The following is a 20,245-nucleotide window of genomic DNA, read 5'->3' as shown; positions in this document are numbered from 1 at the left end:
TCATAAATAGGTTGTTCTTGGATTATTTTACGAAAGAGCTTTAGGCTCTTTTTGGTTGGGAGGAAAAGTAAAGAAAGGAAAAATATAGATTCTTATGTTTGGTTTTTAAAAATCAAATTGGATTTGATAGGAAATGATGGAAAATAAAGGAAAACTCCCTTTACAAAATCTTCCCTTTTCTTTCTTCCCAAAATTAAAGGAATTTGGAAGGAACGAAAGATTTTAAATCTATTAAACTTAAAATTAGTTTTTCCTTCCCTTTCCTCCCTTTATTAATGTCATACATTAATCTATTAACAATAGATCCCTCTGAATTTCCTTATTCTACAAATATCAAACCAAATATTGGATGATACAGTTTCTTTCATTCCTTTCCTTTCCCTTCTCTTCCTTTCTTTTCCATTCCCTTCCTTTACTTTACTAATAATGAACCAAACAAAGCCTTAAGGGACTTACCAGTAGACTAAATTGAAGTTTAACCTAGCTGGTTAGCCTTCCTCTTTTTTATATTTTTTTTAATGAATTTGAATATTATAGGTCGCATTTGCTTTCTCTCGCTCTCTTCGTTCTTTCTTAATCCTTCGTGTCCTTGTTCCATCTTTAAAAAGGCTCTGAAAATTATAGGTGCACTTGCTTCGTCTCCTCTCTAGCCCTTCCCTCTCTCTCTCTTCCCCGACCTCTATATTTCCCAACTTTTCTCAATCTCTCTCTTTCTTTCGGCCTCCTTCTCTCTTTTTCTCTCTCGGACTCTCTCATTCTTTATCACTCTATCAATCGATCTATTTATCTATCTCTCTAAGCTCTTGTATCTTTTATCACTCTAACGCTTCCTTTTTCGATCCCTCTCTCCCTCTCTTGACCCTCTTTCTCTTTTTACCTCTTTCTCTCTTCTCCTACACCCTCTCTCTTAGCCCCTCATTCTTTCACTTTCTCCTAGACCTCCTCTCCCTCGCCCTCCTTTTCGCACTCTCTTTCCGGGCGCTTTGTCTCTTTTTCGGTTTGCCTTCTCTCTCAACCCTTCTTCTTCATGACTCCTTCTCTCTTTCTCTCCTGAATCCTCTTTCTCTTTCACCCTTTCTATCCCTTCCTCTCTACATCCCCCCGTTCTCATCCTCTCCCTCCCTTATTCTCTTCCTCTCACTGTCCCCCTTTCCCTTTGCCTTTCCTTCCTTTAATCCTCCATCTCTTTTTAAATCTAGCTACCTATTACTATTGTTGTAAAGACAATTTTCTAAAAAAAAAAAACTTACCGGTGAATCTAACACAACTCCTCCATAATGATATATTTTTTTTTTAGCTTCGTGAAGCTTGTTTTGGTACTCGTTTTCTCAAAATTAGAGTTGAAAATATTCGAAAATATTTACAAGATATTTCACCCCTAATATTTAACCTGAGATCATCTTTACTCGAAATATTACATAGTTTGCATGTCACGATGATAGACTATAGACAAAAAATAGTGAATGTTTAAAGTTAGACTTTTACCCGGATATTAAAGTATTTGTGATTAGAGATGTTTATATATCATTTTTCTTTAACAAAAGTCTCAAAGATGCTTTATAAACCTCTTTAGATAGTCTTTTTCCAAAAATCTTTATTTACTTGTCACTTTTTTTTAACCATAAATACACTAATACTTTTATTTTTAAACGCTTAATATCTCCTCCTCTACTTAACTTTAAATGTGGTCGTAAAAGTGTTATTGTTTTATTACAATTTTTCTCTTTTTTAAAAATCGTTATTTATATAAAGTACAATTTGATCTCACCCTTATCACCCCTACCTTCTTGTTCTTACTCCTCCTTCCCTCTAACTCTTGTTTTATGAATAGAACAATTCAACCTATGAGGTATTCTTAGCACAAAATTTGAAGTTTTTTTTTTGTTAATTTTATGTAAATCTTGACTGAAAATTAAACTCTTAACGACCAATAATGACTCCCAAAATCTTTATTGGAAAAATTATTTGACATGTAATCAAAATGCTTTTCAAACACGTAAACCAAAAGATATTTAATAATCGAGGGATACTGTAGGGAATATTTCAAGCATCCCACACTTGAGCCCCACTGTGATCATACACTTAAGCATGGTGGCGTCCAAAGGGAAGGAAGCTAGAGTAAAAGAGTCGCCAATAAGTTTTAGGAACTTGTAAACCGTTCATAGGGTGAAAGTTACACCCCTTAACGATCCAGGAGATCGTTAACTCCAATAGGTCTGGAACCATGATTGGAAGTTCGGGGATGAAGGTACAAATCCAACCTAAAAGAGATTGAACCTGCCCTAAATAGGCCTCTACTTTATTCTTCTCGTATTCATGTGCGCTTTCTAACTAACATACAATCAACAGATTAACCCTAAACCTGTTTAATCTATGTTGGTTGAATTTTAATGCACAAACAAACCTATTATTGGCGATCACTTGAATTATAATCATATTAGCCTAAACAAGATTATCAATTATCTTATTAAGCGTGATTACAAGTACAAATTCCCTTTAAACCTACAAGAGAGGGCGTGATCAAGCAACAACAATAATAATATATATCAAGCAACAAAACAACAATCACAATCATCATCATCATATTAATAATATTCTCAATCTCAAAGCATAATAATATCAGCAAGATCCTAGGCATGATACTAACAAGATTAATAACAAACCCTAGCATGTCACTAAACAATAAAGATCAAATCTTTATTCCTAACATGATACTAACATGCTATTAGGAAAGAAATAGGAAGCATCATATTAACATACATGATATTAGAAATTTTAGTTAACCCTAAACATGATACTAGGAATTAACAAAATCTAAGCATGATTTCTATATCAAAAGAGCAATAAAGCAATTAAAGTACTTACTTCGATGCCTTGTACCTTTTTCTAATACAAAAATACACGCGTTAATAATTTCAAGGAAAAATAATAAAATCAAACAATTAAATAACGAAATTAAATAATTGGAATAAAGATTTGGGACCAAACCCTCAGAAATATTAAACCTTTCACGTCTAGGGCAAAGGCAACTTCGAACTTGGCTAGGTGTGTCTAGAACTAATAAATGAGGAATTTTGTAAGAGGGAAGGTTTAGAAAAAGAATAAAGAGAGAGAAAGCTTCTAGCTTTTAGAGAGAAAGAAGAGAGAGATGATTGTGAATAATTGATTATTGATGAATATTGATTGTAATTGATGATTATTGATTGTTGATGAATCTTGATTATTGAAGAATGAAAATGGAGGAGATACGACCCCTATTTATAAGAAAAATAGCACGGAATCAAATCAAGTCCCATTCGGAATAAAACTATCATCTTTCGCTAGGCGACAGACATCAGCGCCAGGTGACAAGCTTAGCGCCAGGCGACAGATGTTAGCACCAAACGACAAGCTTTGTCTTTTGGCGCTAATTAAAAGATAAAACGCGCTTTTGTACGGAATCCTCTTCTTAATATGATTAAGCAGCAAATTCCGCGTTAAGCAGATTAAAATCATATTTGTGCCAAATCACATATTTTATTCAAAATAAGACTCTTTAAAATATAATTATCAATCCTAATTCCATTAGAATTAAAAAGGAACCTTCTAAATATTCTACAAGATTAAAATCAATCCTAATAACATTAGGAATAATAATTAATAGGCCCTCCTCTAAATCATTGGGCCACATATAAAAATTATTTCGAGCCAAATTTAATATAATCCACAACTTCCTCATGATTCATCGGAATTGGGCTTATAATATATCATTGGAAAGCTCTTTTCTAGCCCAATCCAACTACACTATTATTGAACCCTTACCATGGACAAAACCAAATTGGACTGGCTATTTTTCATAAATAGAGTAAGAGAAGAAATATTTTTGAAAACAGAAAGAGAAATATTATAATAAAAACATCCTCATCACCAGACTTTTCACACTTTCACTTTGTTCGATAATCAAATGACATGAAAGGTATTCATCACTGGGTTTGGTTTTGGGGAGACACATTTGGGTGTCTACAGAAGCCCCCACTTTGACTGAGTTTGGAGAAATGCAAGTTTCGAAAACGAAAGTCAAAGTAGCGATAGGGCAGAGAATGATTAAGAACGTTCTACGATCCTAAATCATTCTTGTAACGCCGATACCTGCAAACTAGCTTTAGTTAAAACAGATAAAAGAGTTAAGAAACGCGTATCTTGCACCGTTGAGCACACGTCTCTAGAGTAACCAATTTTTGTTTGACGATCTTCCTCAAGCTAGGGGATATCGCCTGAAGACTGCTACACTTGCAGCTGCCTTCAATTTCTGCTGTTTTATGACCATCTTCCACATCGAAGATAACTTCGCTTAAAGTCACCTCCTGTTTTCTGACAACCTTCCTCATCCTAGGGAACCCCGTCGAAGATAACTCCGCTTGAAGCCATCCTCAGTTGTCTGACAACCTTCCACATCCTAGGGAATGCCGTCGAAGATAACTCCGCTTGAAGCCATCCTTAGTTGTCTAACAACCTTCCACATCCTAGGGAACGCCGTCGAAGATAACTCCGCTTGAAGTTATCCTCAGTTGTTGTGATAATATTTCGAAGAAAATTACCGAAGACCAATGCTTGTTGATCCTCAAAGCTCGCTTGAACTTTGCTGCTGTGATATTGTGGCCGCGCTTCGCTGCTGTTGATGCCTTGGGGGTGATGACAATGCTCTCTTCTTTAGGAATAGTTGCCAACACAACTCTTGTATAATGTATGACAATCTGATTTAGGGAAAGTTGTCTATGCCACGTAACAATCCATCCTAGGAAATGTTGCCACGATGAAGCAACAATCCGTATCTCGGAAATTTTGCCAAAATCCAAATTTGGGAAAAGTTACAAATGCTTCATAACAATCTGTCATAAGAACCCTGCTACGGTCGACAATCCACGTCTTGGAACATAACTCTTGAAAGCAATCCACCTTGGAAATTCGCCAATATTATGCGACAAACCTTTTGGGAAAATATTGCCACAATTGACAATCCGCGTTGGGGAACCTTTGCCGAAACATTAAGATGAATAGAGACCTATGACAATCCTTTGGGAATTTTGCCATAGGGAACTTGATGCATGACAATCCAATCTCGGAAATATTGTCAAGGATTTGATGAATGTATGACAATCCGAACTTGGAAAACTTGCCAAATAGAGAAGGAGTATGACAATCCATGATTAGAAACATTGCCAATTTGAGATGACAATCCAATCTTGGAAAATTTTTCGTTGAAGAATGATGCTCGACAATTCACTCTTGGAAATATTGTCATTTTGGTGATGTGCTTCTTTGTGAACCATTACTTCGGTGCTTGCGATGAGCCAATACTTAGGCGCTTTAAGCTAAGTGAGACGATCATTTGTCAGGTCAATCACTTACTGCGATTGTAATCAAGCTGATTACTAATCATGTCAATTTGCTTATAGGGGCTAACTGGTGTACCAAGGAACCCAATCAATCAATATGACCATTTGACTCTAGTTGATTTGCTAAGTTGTTTGCGTCCTTTTGCTTCAAAATTTTTGTAAAGATCAACTGTCCGTTTGGGACCTAGTGTGCCTGGATTTATATTTTAGACTATAGGACTTTGCTCATGTTTTTACGGTTGACTTTGTGTGACTTAATGCTATTGCTTAACTCGACGTGTAACTCGATGTACTCAAATCGACTAGTGTGCGTAGACTTAACTCAATGTGATAACACGAAGTGGCTTAATGTGTACATGACTCGTGTGTGCATTCGACTCGAAAACGCAGAAAAACAAAAATTTCTGTCATTTTCCATCATTTTAGTGGAGGGTACCGACTTTCTCCCGAAAAAGAAAGATACAAAAAAGAATCGAAGTGGGTGTTTGAGGTGCATGTTGAATGAACTTAGTCAAATGTATGCGTCCACGTTGTATCTCATAGTGAAAGGATTAATTCATCCTAGGCTATTTGAATTTTTGACTTGATGATGAAAGTATTTGGGTAACTTATGCACGGAGGCTAAGCACTTCATACTTTGTGATGCAATGATGAGCGAGTGATGAAGGACTCTAAGATGACAAGGCATGCTTCAACGTCGTGTTGAGATTTCGTGACAAAAGGTTCATAAGAGGAGGATTATTTGTCTATGTATCTGTGATGTGTGTGAAAGTGACACTAAAGTTAGGCCGCAAAGGCTAAGTGTATGGAATATTTTTTTTGAAAAGAGTCAAATAATGGTGACTCTTAGGCTAGGTAAGCTAATAATGTAGGGATCAAGCCCCCAGTCTAGCTCTAAATGGATAGGGATGAGCATAGGAGATCCCTTGATGTGATCATGCATGAATGTAAATATGAATGTGAATGCATTTTTATTACGGCCGCACCTCAATGTGAGGTTGCCTACGTATTCGTTAGGAATCAGGCCGAACGTAGCTCTAGCCGAACCTCGCACAAGTGTGTGTATACCTCAAAGAGGTCTTTTGAGGGTAGTAACGTGGTTAGGCTAAAGGTTAGAAGAAGAAAGGAATAAAGGCTTCAAGTCCCTAGATAAGCCCCCAAGGTGTACAACCTTGCTTTTGAAATCTTTATATTTTTATGCTTGAGTTCTCTCACTCTTTGGATTCTCTTTTGTTTATATTTTTTGCTCTCTTTTGCTTTTGCATTTTTTTATTTTGACATGTGTGGGAAATTCTGATCATGCGGTCTATCACTCACTTGGCATTCATGTTTCTCAGGCACGGTACCGAGAACTCGATAAGAGACGCAATCTGAGACGTGTTCTTACCAAAGACATGTTCATATCAATGACATTGGAACACTTGCCCTTTTGTACACTTTTATTGCTATTTTCTTTTTTAATCTTTGAGTTCTATGTAAAATCACTTAAGCTTTCGTATTTAGAATTTGCATAAGTTTCACACTATCCCATCCCAAGGTTAGGTAGATGTGGGTCGAGGGAAGAAAGGTCTATCGTTAGACGAGGCTCAAAGTAGTTTATCAAGAAAGGATTGTATATTTGAAGGGTGGAAGGTAATATGATATGGCTACAAGGGGTGCCTTTAATCATAAGTATACCTTGTGCTTAGTTCGACATTTTTTTATTCTTTATTTTTTTTTATTTAATTTTTTTTTATGCAATGCAATGCGATAATCATATGCAAGAAAATAAATGCTCATTTTATTAAAAGGAAAAGAAAGATCCTACAAAGTAAACTCTAAGGGAAACAAAGGGTGTCTATGCTAGACTTATAAAAAAAGAGAATTGATGATTATTGATTGTTGATGAATCTTGATTATTGATGAATGAAAACGGAGGATATACGACCCCTATTTATAAGAAAAATAGCACGGAATCAAATCAAGTCCCATTCGGAATAAAACTATCATCTTTCGCTAGGCGACAAACATCAGCGCCAGGCGACAGATGTTAGCGCCAGGCGACAAGCTTTGTCGTTTGGCACTAATTAAAAGATAAAACGCGCTTTTGTACGGAATCCTCTTCTTAATATGATTAAGCAGCAAATTCCGCGTTAAGCAGATTAAAATCATATTTGTGCCAAATCACATATTTTATTCAAAATAAGACTCTTAAAAATATAATTATCAATCCTAATTCCATTAGAATTAAAAAGGAACCTTCTAAATATTCTAGAAGATTAAAATCAATCCTAATAACCTTAAAAATAATAATTAATAGGCCTTCCTCTAGATCATTGGGCCGCATATAAAAATCATTTCGAGCCAAATTTAATATAATCCATAACTTCCTCATTCTTCATCGGAATTGGGCTTATAATATATCATTGGAAAGCTCTTTTCGAGCCCAATCCAACTACACTATTATTGGACCCTAACCGTGGACCAAACCAAATTGGACTGGCTATTTTTCATAAATAGAGTAAGAGAAGAAATATTTTTGAAAACAGAAAGAGAAATATTTTAATGAAAACATCCTCATCACCAGACTTTTCACACTTTCACTTTGTTCGATAATCAAATGACGTGAAAGGTATTCATCACTGGGTTTAGTTTTGGGGAGACACATTTGGGTGTCTACAGAAACATATAACACACCATCACATTAGATTATCCAAAGGTTAAAACTACCCTAGTTATTTCTAAAAAGAAAAAAAAAACCATCCATTTTGTAAAAAAAAAATGCAGTTATTTTAAAAACCCTCCTAGTCTTTAAGTATTTAAACAAGAGGTGTATTCCATATCAAAACATTCAAATTTAGAAACTATAACACACTAATGTATAAGATCAAGATTTTTTTTTTTTTTTTGAGGTACAATTATGAGTTCTTCAACGACTCATTATGATATTCTATAGAATCTGGGAAGGGAGATTAAATAGAAAACATTTTACAAATCTGATCAAAATGCTTCCTCTATATCATACGAATCTCCTTTCTAAAGCCACCACAAGAGTCATCTAAAACAACATAGCTACTCCAAATAGAACATCCTGGCATAATTTGTTCAACACGAGAATCATCGATGACAACTTTCTATAAATTAGTTCTTTACACTTTACCTGCACAATTGTTTTGTTGATAAGAAAAATATTGTCATAATTGAACACTTAAATCTATTCAAGGAAGAAATAACATAACATTTTATCAATTGTTTTTTAAAAATGGAGTCAAATGCAAAGGTTTGCAGAAGATATCATGCATTTTTTAAGCCAACACACCATTAATGCAACAAAAGCATTATAAGTGCAAAAAGAGTGTTATAGTCATAGAGTTATAATTTTACATTCTAGAACAGAGTTCTTGAAGAGCACTTGAGCTAAAATCCATCTAATAAGCCAACCAATGTCACTTATACGGTCAGAGATAAGAAGAGCGTGTTCATATTCACTTTTAAAGTAATACTCTATAAATGAAGCTTGCATACTTAAATGTGACTTAAATGACAACGATTCTCCCAAATATCACTACTTCTTGCATACTTGCATACATACCCAGAAATAAAACCTCCCCATCACCCACATCCAATATTCGTGACCCAAATGGCTAAAGCAGACATGAGTCATTGTTTTTATATCAAACATCCAGTTTCTATATTAGAGTACCGACTACGAAGAATATATACAATGTACATCTAAAATTCTAGCAGCTTTGTATAGCTTTAAGATGTGTCTTCAAGCAATGATTCCAATTTCGATATGACCAATGAATGGCAACAAATATACAGCTTATGCTGTTTTCTTAAGTGAAAATTAGTGAACATACTTAGCTCAGGCTTCAGAATTTCAATAAGTAAATAAGTTGTCCAAACTGTAGAAACTTTCACCCCGGAAATTAACTAGGGAACAACTATTATGGTGGGCTCTGACATTCAATTACCCCAAACATGAGGCAAAAAAGTAAATACAACATTTATTGAAAGCTGATATCTCAAAGATAAGGGGAAAAAAGTACCTCATCATTTTTCAATTCGAACTCTGGATCATGAGCCAAGCATGAGTTCCCAAAAGTCTGGCATCGACTAAAAATTAAACTCTTAACGACCAACACGATTCCCAAAATCTTTACCGGAAAAATTATTCGACATGTAAGCAAAATGATTTTCAAACATGTAAGCCTAGAGATAATTAATAAACGAGGAATACATACAACACACCATCACATTAGATTATCCAAAGGTTAATACAACCGTAATTAATTCTGAAAAGAAAAAAACCATCAACTGATTATGAAAAGAAAGCTCTGACAATTGTTCTGTTGATAAGAAAAATTATATCATGAGTGACCAATTAAATCTATTCAAGGAAGAAAAAACATAACATTTTATCAACTGATTTCTTTACTGTAGTTAAATGTAAAGGTTTGCAGAAGATATCATGCATTTTTAAAGGCAACACACCATTAACTAATCCAAAAAAAGCATTATAAGTACAAAATGAGTGTTGCAGTCATAAAGTAATAGTTCTAGAATCTACAACAGAGTTCTTAAAGAGCACCTGAGCTAAAATCCATCCAATAAACCAACCAAAGTGACTTCTACGGTTAGAGATAAGAAGAGCGTGTTCGTATTCACTTTAAAAGTAATACTCTATAAATGAAGTTTATCCTCAAAAAGTAATTTAACGAAATGCTAGACATTCTTACAAATTATTAGAGTAAAAGATTGAAATTTTCATGTAAAAAGCAAAGACAAAAAAACTAAAAACAATTACTATGTATAACATGTCAACATATAAGATATGCAAAGATATAACTTGTACAAGCCACATTAAGAAAAAAGTAATCCCATTCCTAGTTACGAATGACATAGATTTTCTAAAACTGTGTTCTTTCATTCTTTAATACAAGATATGAAAGACCTACAAGTTATGAAAAATAAAAAAGATGAGCAAAGTGAAGAGAGACAGAGACCAAGGAAGAGAAAGAGAGAGTTTTGGAAATTAGAGGCGAAAAAATTAAGAAACATAATTAAGAATTAAGGAATCCCATTACCATTTGACATGTAAAACATCCATCAAAATATAATTTTCTCTATTTAAATAAGAACAAAACTTATAAATTGAGAAATATTACACATTTCCACCAAAGAAATTAAATCAAATCTCCTAGACTTCATCGGTATTGTCGATCAGCTCTCTTCATATAGCAATAGCTGCTAACAATTAACATCTTATGTCATGACTCATGAGTAATATTTTCCCTATTCCTACGCATAGAACACCTGCTCAAGTGCTTAATATAATACTTATAAGACCAATTGCTCTACAAACTAATCTAAATGAAAGATCCAAACCTAAGTATGATTCTCCCTCTCACATTATTAAAAGTTTCAAGAACATAACCTACATAGACCATCGGCCCCAAAAACTAACTAAATTGGCTATCGCACAGAAATGAAGGTAAAAATTCTTCAGAATAATTAACTAAATTAACCCTTGTTATGTTATATAAAGAGAAATATAAGCAGCTTTCATTTAAAGCAATTATTCCCTTCCATACTCAACAATAAGGAGAACAAAAATATCGGATGATTCACAAATTTGTATTAATAGGATCAACAATCTAATAATTAAACAAAGTACCCAATTAGCTACTTTCGAAAGTTCACCATACTTCATACTTATAAACTCAAACCCAATACCTAAAAAAAACAGAGAAAGTGGAGAGCTTTGAGAATCCAAAAATTATGAAAGAAAGATAAGATTGAATATCAAAGAGAATCACTTGGGAATTTCCTAACAACAAAATTGAGTACAATTATTATTTTTAAACAAATACATAACAAGGATACCATAGCCTAAAAACTGTTTAACCACATGCTTGAACCAATTCCATTCAAAAACAATAAAGTAAATATAAGTATATAACATTTATCTCAAAATTCAATTTGCTTATGAGCAAAAGAGAATGGGGTATTACCTGTTAAAAACAACATAATTGAACCCAAAACAGAACACTTTTCTTGGAGCTTTGGTCCAGTATAGGAAGCCACTCTTCCTTACTCAATATATAAAGAAGTCGCAAGACAAGCTCAGACATTACGAGCTCCTTCCCATGCTGCCAAAAAGTCTAAAGGTTGGTATGATATGCCAAAAACAACACCATCACCAATATGAGAAAAATCTAAATCTAAATAACAGTTACTATTACATAGTAGATATTTTAAAACCTATCACATTACTTTTCATTACTCATAAATCTACTTGGCGTACTTATACAGCAACATCCAGGCAGAACAAAGCTAAACAAAGTAAACTATTGAAAAAGTAGTTTCTAGTCAACCAGAAAATGGCACAAACTAATCAACATCATCCTAATTAACGGAACATAAACAAGCAGCCCTTAAAAAATTGATTAAGAATAAGATTGCAAATTAATTAAGAACAACATAAGTAACAGAACAATGAATAAATAAATAAATCAATCAAGTTAATAAACATCAACACAATTGACAGAGCACAAAAAAAAAAAAAAAAAAAAAAAAAAAAAAAAAAAAAATTATTGCAAATAGTTTTCCCTTTATTCTAAGCCATAATTCAGAGAATCACAATTAGCAACACCATATTTAAACAATGAAATTAAAGAGGCAGGGATTAAACATTCCTTGTCTAGAGTTTCACTTCAACAAAACAAGACTTGTCCATATTTTTAAACCACCGAATCCAAGCTTCATCATATAATAAACATCATACACTTCATTAAAAGAATGCAGCATTGCTCACCAAATTCCCACCTTGCTAAGTGTGTCTCAAATTTCAGCAACGTACATACATAAAAAAAAATAAAAATAAAAAAAAATAAAAAAAAAATTCACAGCATTTTGCTCACCCTCATTTTCCTCATATCAAAACCTCCACCACCACTTCCGCTACTAATCTGAACAAAGTGGAGAATCAAACGATTATCAACAAAACACACTAAATCAAATCACAAATCGAGAAAGAAATTACACAACCTAAACCTAAAATCAAAGAACTACCCTTAACTTAGAGTAAAATTAATATATACCCACTTAAATTAAACCCTAAATGAATAATTATAACTGCTCAAAACTAAATTGAAGAATTACAAAGCTTAATCATTTCTAGGACAGCAACAATCAAATGAGAAACAACTAATAATTAACTTGCTTAGTAGATTATTATGAATTTTCTTGATACCTTGCTTTATGAATTTGGTAGTTTTATCACAAAGCAAGGTATCAAGCAAATTCAAGTTTAACCAATGTCACCACTTTGACAAGCTCAATAGGTACCGTTGCTTATCTAATTCAAACTGACTCCTCCATTTCCATTTCAAACAAATAAATCCTATTTTTTTTCTAATTTTCGCATAACTTACAAGTTTAATATATCAATAGCAAAACATTGTAATTGAAAAGGATAAAAGATGGGAGAATGAAAAACCTTGAATTTGTCAGGTAGCCCACGCTTTAATCCTTAACATGATTGCCACTCATAAAACCAAGAGTTCAAAGTCTTCTACTCCCATTTTAGGCCTCTGATGGCGCATATACTTACTTTCATTTTCCTCTAGATATTGAATTGAAGTACATTACCCTTCTCGTGCTTTGGTATGTCAAGACCAGCCTACGTCTTCTCCTATATCATGCCTGCATAAAGAAAAGACTTGTAACTCCATTACAATGATCACCAAAAAAACTTGACAGAAAAATAACAGGGAAATGAAGAAAAAAACAGGTTAGCCTAATAACATGAAACATAGCTCTTACAAATAACAAAGATACAAATCACTTTATTACATATATTTGACAAATACATTTTAACTTGCACAGTGCATGCTAGCATTGCAAACTCTGCTTGATCAGCTGATTTTAGTTGAGTTTAGAGCCAACCTTTGACTGAATTTTTAATGGCCTAAGCTCAAGGAGCTTGCTAACAGAATAGCGTTAAAACCCTTAGCTATCGTGCATACTTCCACATTTCTTAGCATGTTTAAATCCATTTATTTTGTAAGCGAAAAGGTAATAAGGCAAATCCATGAGACTCAGCCAGGATTTTTCACAGTAAAAAATCAAACCAATCGTTCAAAAAACGAACCAAAATGCAGAAAAGCAAGGTAAAATTCCTAAAAGAAATTGTCAAAAGACCATATAAGATTGAAAGAAAGGAAACAAAACACAAATAAATAGGAAACAACTAACTATGATTAATTGTAGAAGAACACACTTGATATGTAACACCAAATTGTCCCAATCAAAGTCTATGTAGCTCAATTTCTATATCAAATTCGAACAAACAAGATTAACAAACACGAATACAGTTCAAAAACTCCACTGAACAACAAAAAATAGAACAAATTGAATAAAAAGATTACTGCATTTTTGTAAGGGGAACTTTGAATTGATCTACAAATAATTTAAGGAGAGAGCTAATTGAGTGTCCTTAAGCATGATGGTGACCCTCTTAGCGTGAATGGCACACAAGTTGGTGCCTTCAAAGAAACCCACAAGGTATGCTTCAGCCACTAAATAAACCCTAATCAAGAATGATCGACAAATTACGAATAATACTAACAATTAATTAAACTAAAGGATTCTACTCGGATTAATTACAATCATAGTATGTGGGTTTTAGGAAAGAGAAAATCTTGAACGAAATCACAAGTTCATAAACAAATTCACAATTTCATCAAGCGCACGATGAACACTCAAATAGAGTTTTGCACTGCGGGCATTTTGGATTTTCATGATATGTTGGCCACTGCAGAATACAATTGACAGTGAAAATGCAAAAAATCACCCAAAAAACATCAATAAACTTCCTGAATTACTTAGGTAATTAAAGTTAAAGCACATGAGAATTTATTCTTTTCATGATCACAATAAATTAAGATGATAATTTCAAAGGACAAAGGAATCCAACACCGGTTCAAACGATTCCATAAGAAGTTTTACGTGCAGTTTAATATAATATAACTGTGCATTCTGGCCAAAAGAAACTCCTAATATAATATAATTGTGCATTCTGGCCAAAAGAAAATATGCCCTTTACCTTCTACTAAAAAGCCCTACTCATAAAAATCAAAGCTTTGCTAGAGAAATCCTTTTTATCTTTGAGGCAAATGGAGAGAATGAATTTCTCAAAAAATTAAGAGAAGCTTAAGTGCGTTATGCTGTAATCGCTCTACCTAAACCTAGTGATGATAAGGAAGAAGATTCAGTAAAAAGATCAGAATAGTCCACAGCCAAGATGAAAAATAACCATGTATTCTGATCATTCAAGATGTTTGTGCATTTTTTTTTTTTTTTTTGGATAAGGGGGAACTAAGGAATGGCTACAAATATCCTCCTAAACTATCATTGATGTTTATGCTAGCCTAAAATGGTACGCAAAGGTTGCAGCACCAAAACTAATGCAAAATATTCCATCTAAAGTGTATATGGAATTTCTATGTCACTACGCAAGGCAATGCATGCAAATAATATTGTATGAAAAGATAACAGGCTATCCTTTGAAGATATCAGGGGTATCCAAGGTAGAGAGACGCTAAAACTTACAAAAAGATGATGGAAATTCATTTCCAATTGAGGCTAATTCCAAGTAGAACTTTGAGGCATACAAAGTGTAGTAGTGTACTTTCCTAAAGATTTTATTAGTCCACTGCGAATCTATTTTTTTTTTATGCATACAATGAAGTTTGCCTTTATTGGTGATTACTAGGAATCTTTTTTTTTTTTTAGGCATACAATGAAGTTTGACTTTATTGGTGATTGCATCACCCAAGAATTAAGTATTAAAGTATACAAGTAAAAGAAAATAAGTAATGACAATAAATAAAGACAATACAAGTTTACTGGAAAAGTGGAAAGGCAGGGAGTAGTATATTGGAACAGCATCTTCTTAAAGGATATGTTATTGTAGCAGAAAAGCCAAGCTTGTTGATATGTAAAGCCTTACATATTAAGTAGTCCATAGAGAGGCAGAGAAAAAATGACATATAATACAATAAAAATCAAAGTTTTTTTTAGGTAATCTTACCAGCCAAATTCATCAAAGCAGCTTCTGCACAACGTTGCTGGGCTTCCCTTCTGGTTATATTAGTTCCTTCACCAATCTTCTCTCCAATAAAATTAGCCTACAAAGTGATTAAGTAATTAAAGTTAAAACAAGATTCATCTGGTGAAAAGCATGAACTGTCATCCATTAAATTGAGAGAAAACCCCAAAATTCAAACAGCATATCAGCACCACGAGAAGAATTTAAAATACTCTTGTGTTACTATGATCGGACGGTGAAATTTTCTTGGAGTATTTCAGATCGTACAATGAAAATACGTACTTGGCCTTTTCCTTGACCCTTTAACCATGGTTTTTCATTTATAAGCTTCTCCAAGGAAAATGCAAGTTCCATAGTTGTAATGCACCATGTTCTAAGTCCCTGATCAAACTCCAAATTTCCCAATGACATTCTATTCACAATCCAAACCAGTGAAAAGGAAAAAGAAAAAAAAAACAAAATCAAGGACTTAATCACTTCAAAGATCTCAATTTGAATGTAAATTGCCAGTCCAAATTCTAGGGCTTAGATTGGAAACCTAATTAACATCAACTAATTACATCAACCAATTTTAAAAATCCGTCAAAATAAATCAAAAGTTACTCCTTTCTTATTCAACCGAGGACCAAGACAACCTTCTCCACTGAAAATTCAAAAATTGTAAACTTAATCAACAACATTCAGTAAAATCTCAGTTTAATTGTGCAATTACACTTGCTCGCGTCACCTTTAAGAGCAACCTTTTGAAGCTATGCTTTTAATCATTTCAGTAACCATTACACCATTCATAAGCAAAGCATAAGCAAACATTGATCTTAATCATCTTATAGACCATAAAAAGACATAAACAGCAAAAATTAATTGTAGAATCAGAGAGTGTAAAACACACATATTGTCGTGGAAATATTCATACCACATCATTAGCAGTAGAAATAAACCCAAACCAATTCATAGAACTCACTATTCATTCAGCATCATTATTCTAGAATTAGGAAAGAAAAGGGAAGATAAGAATATAACCAAATTACCTTAGCAAGCCGTTAAGGGAAAATGAACCACGGAGGCTGTGGCAGTAGATGATAAAGGTGTTGGCAATAATGGTAGCAGGTTTGCCACCAGACAGAAATTCAGAATACAAGATATTTTTAATGAACATAAAAGAACCAGTTCAAATGATACATCAGCTATATTTTTGTCTCGGATAATAAACAAATCATACCTTCTGGCTATCTATACCCTCAACCATATCAAGGTGTGGCACTGAAGCTGCATAATAAAAACATAAGGAAATGGTTGAGTCACATAATCTATAAAAGTGGGAAGTGGAATTTTCAGATGATCAGTGAAAGTAGAGCTAAGATGATTTCATAACATTCTACAATTTGTGCATATTTGACACACGCCAAATTGAAGTTAAATCTAACAATCTAAAGCTATAAACAACTAATCATCAGTAAACTATAGAATGAAGAGAGATTAAAAATTACATCAAACCCCAATATTTGTTTGATTGAGAAGAACAACATCAGATTGCTTTGCTTCTGCAAGGGTCTCTTCTGGCAATGGAATTCAATGTTCTGGAGGCTCTCTTCTAGCTTTCTTATGGATTCCTCTTTGGACTTGAATTCTTACCTCGCTTTGTGAAGCTGGTGCATTGTGTTGAAGGCACAGTTGGGAACATGTCAAAAGTTTCTTCAATAGACAAAAATGTTATAAAAGCACTAAAAAAAACAAGAGGCTACCAGCATCTTTGTCTTTTGAAGCTCACTTGTATCAGTCTGCCTTTTTTCTAGGGGAAAGTTCAACCCCACGAACTCGATTGGAAAAATTTAGTGAGCTCAAAGTCTCGCCCAAGTCCTACTCTAATGGGCTAATTTGTACAAAACTTAATGTCTTAGAATCACCTCCTGCAAAATACATAGAGCAGAATGCAAAATGTGAGCAATATAAAGATCAATCTTTAAAGAGATTACTCCAAATGAAATTTCTAGACAAAGTCAGTTATTTGAATGAAAATTAGATATATTGAATTGACTTTTAAAGGTAGGAATATTGAGATAATTTACATGCTTGATATGTATTCCTACCATCAATTATTTCAAAGTACAAGCATTATTAGATTTTTTTTTTTTTTTTAGGTTGCCATAGGATAATCTCTTAATAATTAAATAAACTAAATTAAGTTGGATTAATGGAATTTAAAAATACATGAGTATGGACAAAGACAAACTAGGGGTGACCAAAAATTCAGGGTACCCTAAACCGGATCTAGAACATGTTCGGAACCGTAGGTTTCGGAATCGGAACCTGTAGAGCAGGTTCCGGTTCCATGTAATAAAATTAGGAACCTGTTGCAACAGGTTCCGGTTCCGGGTAATAAAATTTTGGACCCTGAACTTATAAGGTACCATGTTGGAACAAGTTCCGGTTCCGGGTACCCTGTTACCCTGTAGGGTACCCGAAACCGGAACCTGTAATTTAAGCCCAAATATGCAAGCCCAATATCAAAATTACATATATAAGTAACCTTAAAAGTAAACAAAAACCCTAAGCTCATTTCTCATTTTATAATTTTCACCAGCCGTCACCTTCCTCACCTACTACAAAACCCTCTCTTATTGCCTTATTGGTATGTAATCTGTCATCTATGCATGATCTCCTTCCCTTTAATTTATTCTTCTTCTAATTTAAACTCTTAATTCTTAATCCTTAATGCTGCGTTTTTTTTACAACTATAATTGCGATTTTGTTACTCTAATTTCTATTGCATTTTTTCTTCAATTTTCTGATTGATTTTTTGTTTTTTTTTTTTTTTTTGTTTTTTGATAGGCACCATAAATGGATAGTGAAAGCAAAGAAGATGGAGCTTCAAGCAAGAGAACAACAAGCAAAAAGGTTGGTGATAAACGAAAGTCAGAGGTCTAGCACCATTATTGGGATGTAAAAGATCCAGAAACGGGTAAAGTTGTTCAAGTTAAATGCAAATATTGTGATGGATTATTGTCTTAAAGTGTGAGTAATGGCACTTCATCAATGAATAAACATCTGAATTCATGTCCAAAACATCCTAAAAATGTTGATAAAAAACAGAAACTTATATCTATTTTTAGGAGTTCTTAGAGAGAAAAAACCATAATTTGTAATTGGGAATTTGATCAAAATGCCTCTAGACTTGCTCTTGCTAAAATGATAATAATTGATGAACAACCATTTTCTTTTGTTGAGCGTGAAGGGTTTAAGTACTTTTTTAGTGCTACTTGTCCACAATTTGTCGTTCCTTCACGTTTTACAATTGCTAGAGACTGTAAAAAGTTGTATATATGTGAGAGAGAACAATTAAAGAATACGTTAAAAGGCTTAAAATCAAGAATTGCTCTCACAACTGACTGTTGGACTTCAATTCAAAATTTTAATTACTTGTGTTTGATGGCACATTTTATTGATGATTCCTGGAAATTACACAAGAGAATTTTGAATTTTCAATTGATGGATGGTCATAAAGGCAAAGAAGTTGGAAAGGTTGTAGAGACTTGTATACTTGAATGGGGATTGAGGAAAAGATATCATGTGTCACAGTTGATAATGCTAGCTTGAACGATGTGGCTATTAGTCATTTAAGAAATAATTTGTCTGATAAACTTGTTCTCGGAGGTGAATTTTTCCACATGAGATGTGCTGCACATGTCCTTAATTTGATTGTGCGTGATGGTTTGTCAAAAGTAAAAAACTCAATTTGTAGTATTCGTGGTGCTGTGAGATATGTTAGGAGCTCTCCCGCTAGGGCTAAATTGTTTAATGAATGTGCCAACGTGTCAAAGTTCTCACAAAGGTTCAGTTTCTCTTGATGTGTCCACTCGATGGAATTCTACTTATCTAATGTTGGAAAGTGCATTGAAATATGAAAAAGTCTTTGATTGATATAATGAGGATGATGTTGATTTTGCAAAAAAGCTTAAAGATGGTGTTCCTAGTTTAGATGATTGGGCGAAAGCCAAAGTTTTATCAATTTTCCTGAAGCGGTTTTATGAAGCTACTAAAAGAATGTCTGGAAGTTTATATGTGACTTCCAATATGCATTTTCATGAAGTGTTGGCCATACTTACTTCTTTGTTAGAGTGGGAAAGTAGTGATTATCTTGAGTTATGTTTGATGAGTAGTCAAATAAGAGAGAAATTTGAGAAGTATTATGGAGATTTGGGGAAAACAAATGTCATGGTGTTAATTGCAGTTATTCTTGATCCGCGTTATAAGTTGAAGTTTGTCAAGTTCTCTCTAAAGAAACTTTATCCTCATGACTCTAAAAAGGTAGATGATACGTATAATCATATACATGATGTGTTATATCGTTTATTTTCCAATTATGCTGTGTCTTCTACTTCACAAAATACTGCTCATTGTTCCACTTCCTTCCCCATGGATGCTGATGGTAATGATCAAATAGGAGCGGTGAATAATCTGAACATGAAAAAGTTGTATGATGAGTTTGATGAAGAAGATGTTGATGAAGTTGGTGGAAAATCTGAGTTAGACTTGTATCTTGAAGCACCTCGTGAAAAAAGAGATGATGAATCTTTTGACATTTTAAAATGGTGGAGTCTCAAATGTGATACGTACAAGGTTTTGGTCGTGATGGCAAAGGATATTCTTGCTATTCCAGTTTCGACAGTTTCAAGTGAGTCGACTTTTAGTACGTCGGGTCGGGTCCTTGATCAGTTTCGAAGTAGTTTAGGTCTAAAAACTGTTGAAGTTCTGATTTGTGCTCAAGATTGGTTGA

The 20,245-nt window shown here is 33.7% G+C and overlaps 1 long non-coding RNA gene across 1 annotated transcript; it reads right to left on the bottom strand.

The window, feature by feature from the left end:
* Positions 1–8,187: 8,187 nt before the first annotated feature.
* On the bottom strand, positions 8,188–17,111 carry LOC145590600 (uncharacterized). The gene is made up of 8 exons (XR_014102103.1): positions 16,959–17,111; positions 16,691–16,737; positions 15,454–15,550; positions 12,859–13,064; positions 12,281–12,328; positions 11,372–11,509; positions 9,407–9,514; positions 8,188–8,514 (listed from the first exon to the last, which is right to left on the bottom strand). It is a non-coding gene; the product is annotated as an uncharacterized LOC145590600 (long non-coding RNA).
* Positions 17,112–20,245: the final 3,134 nt, after the last annotated feature.

The sequence above is a fragment of the Chenopodium album genome, chromosome 18 (assembly GCF_948465745.1).
Source record: "Chenopodium album chromosome 18, dcCheAlbu1.1, whole genome shotgun sequence".
NCBI lineage: Eukaryota > Viridiplantae > Streptophyta > Magnoliopsida > Caryophyllales > Amaranthaceae > Chenopodium > Chenopodium album.
The sequence above is the reverse complement of the archived record's forward strand: the minus strand, read 5'-3'. Positions and strand labels throughout refer to the sequence as shown.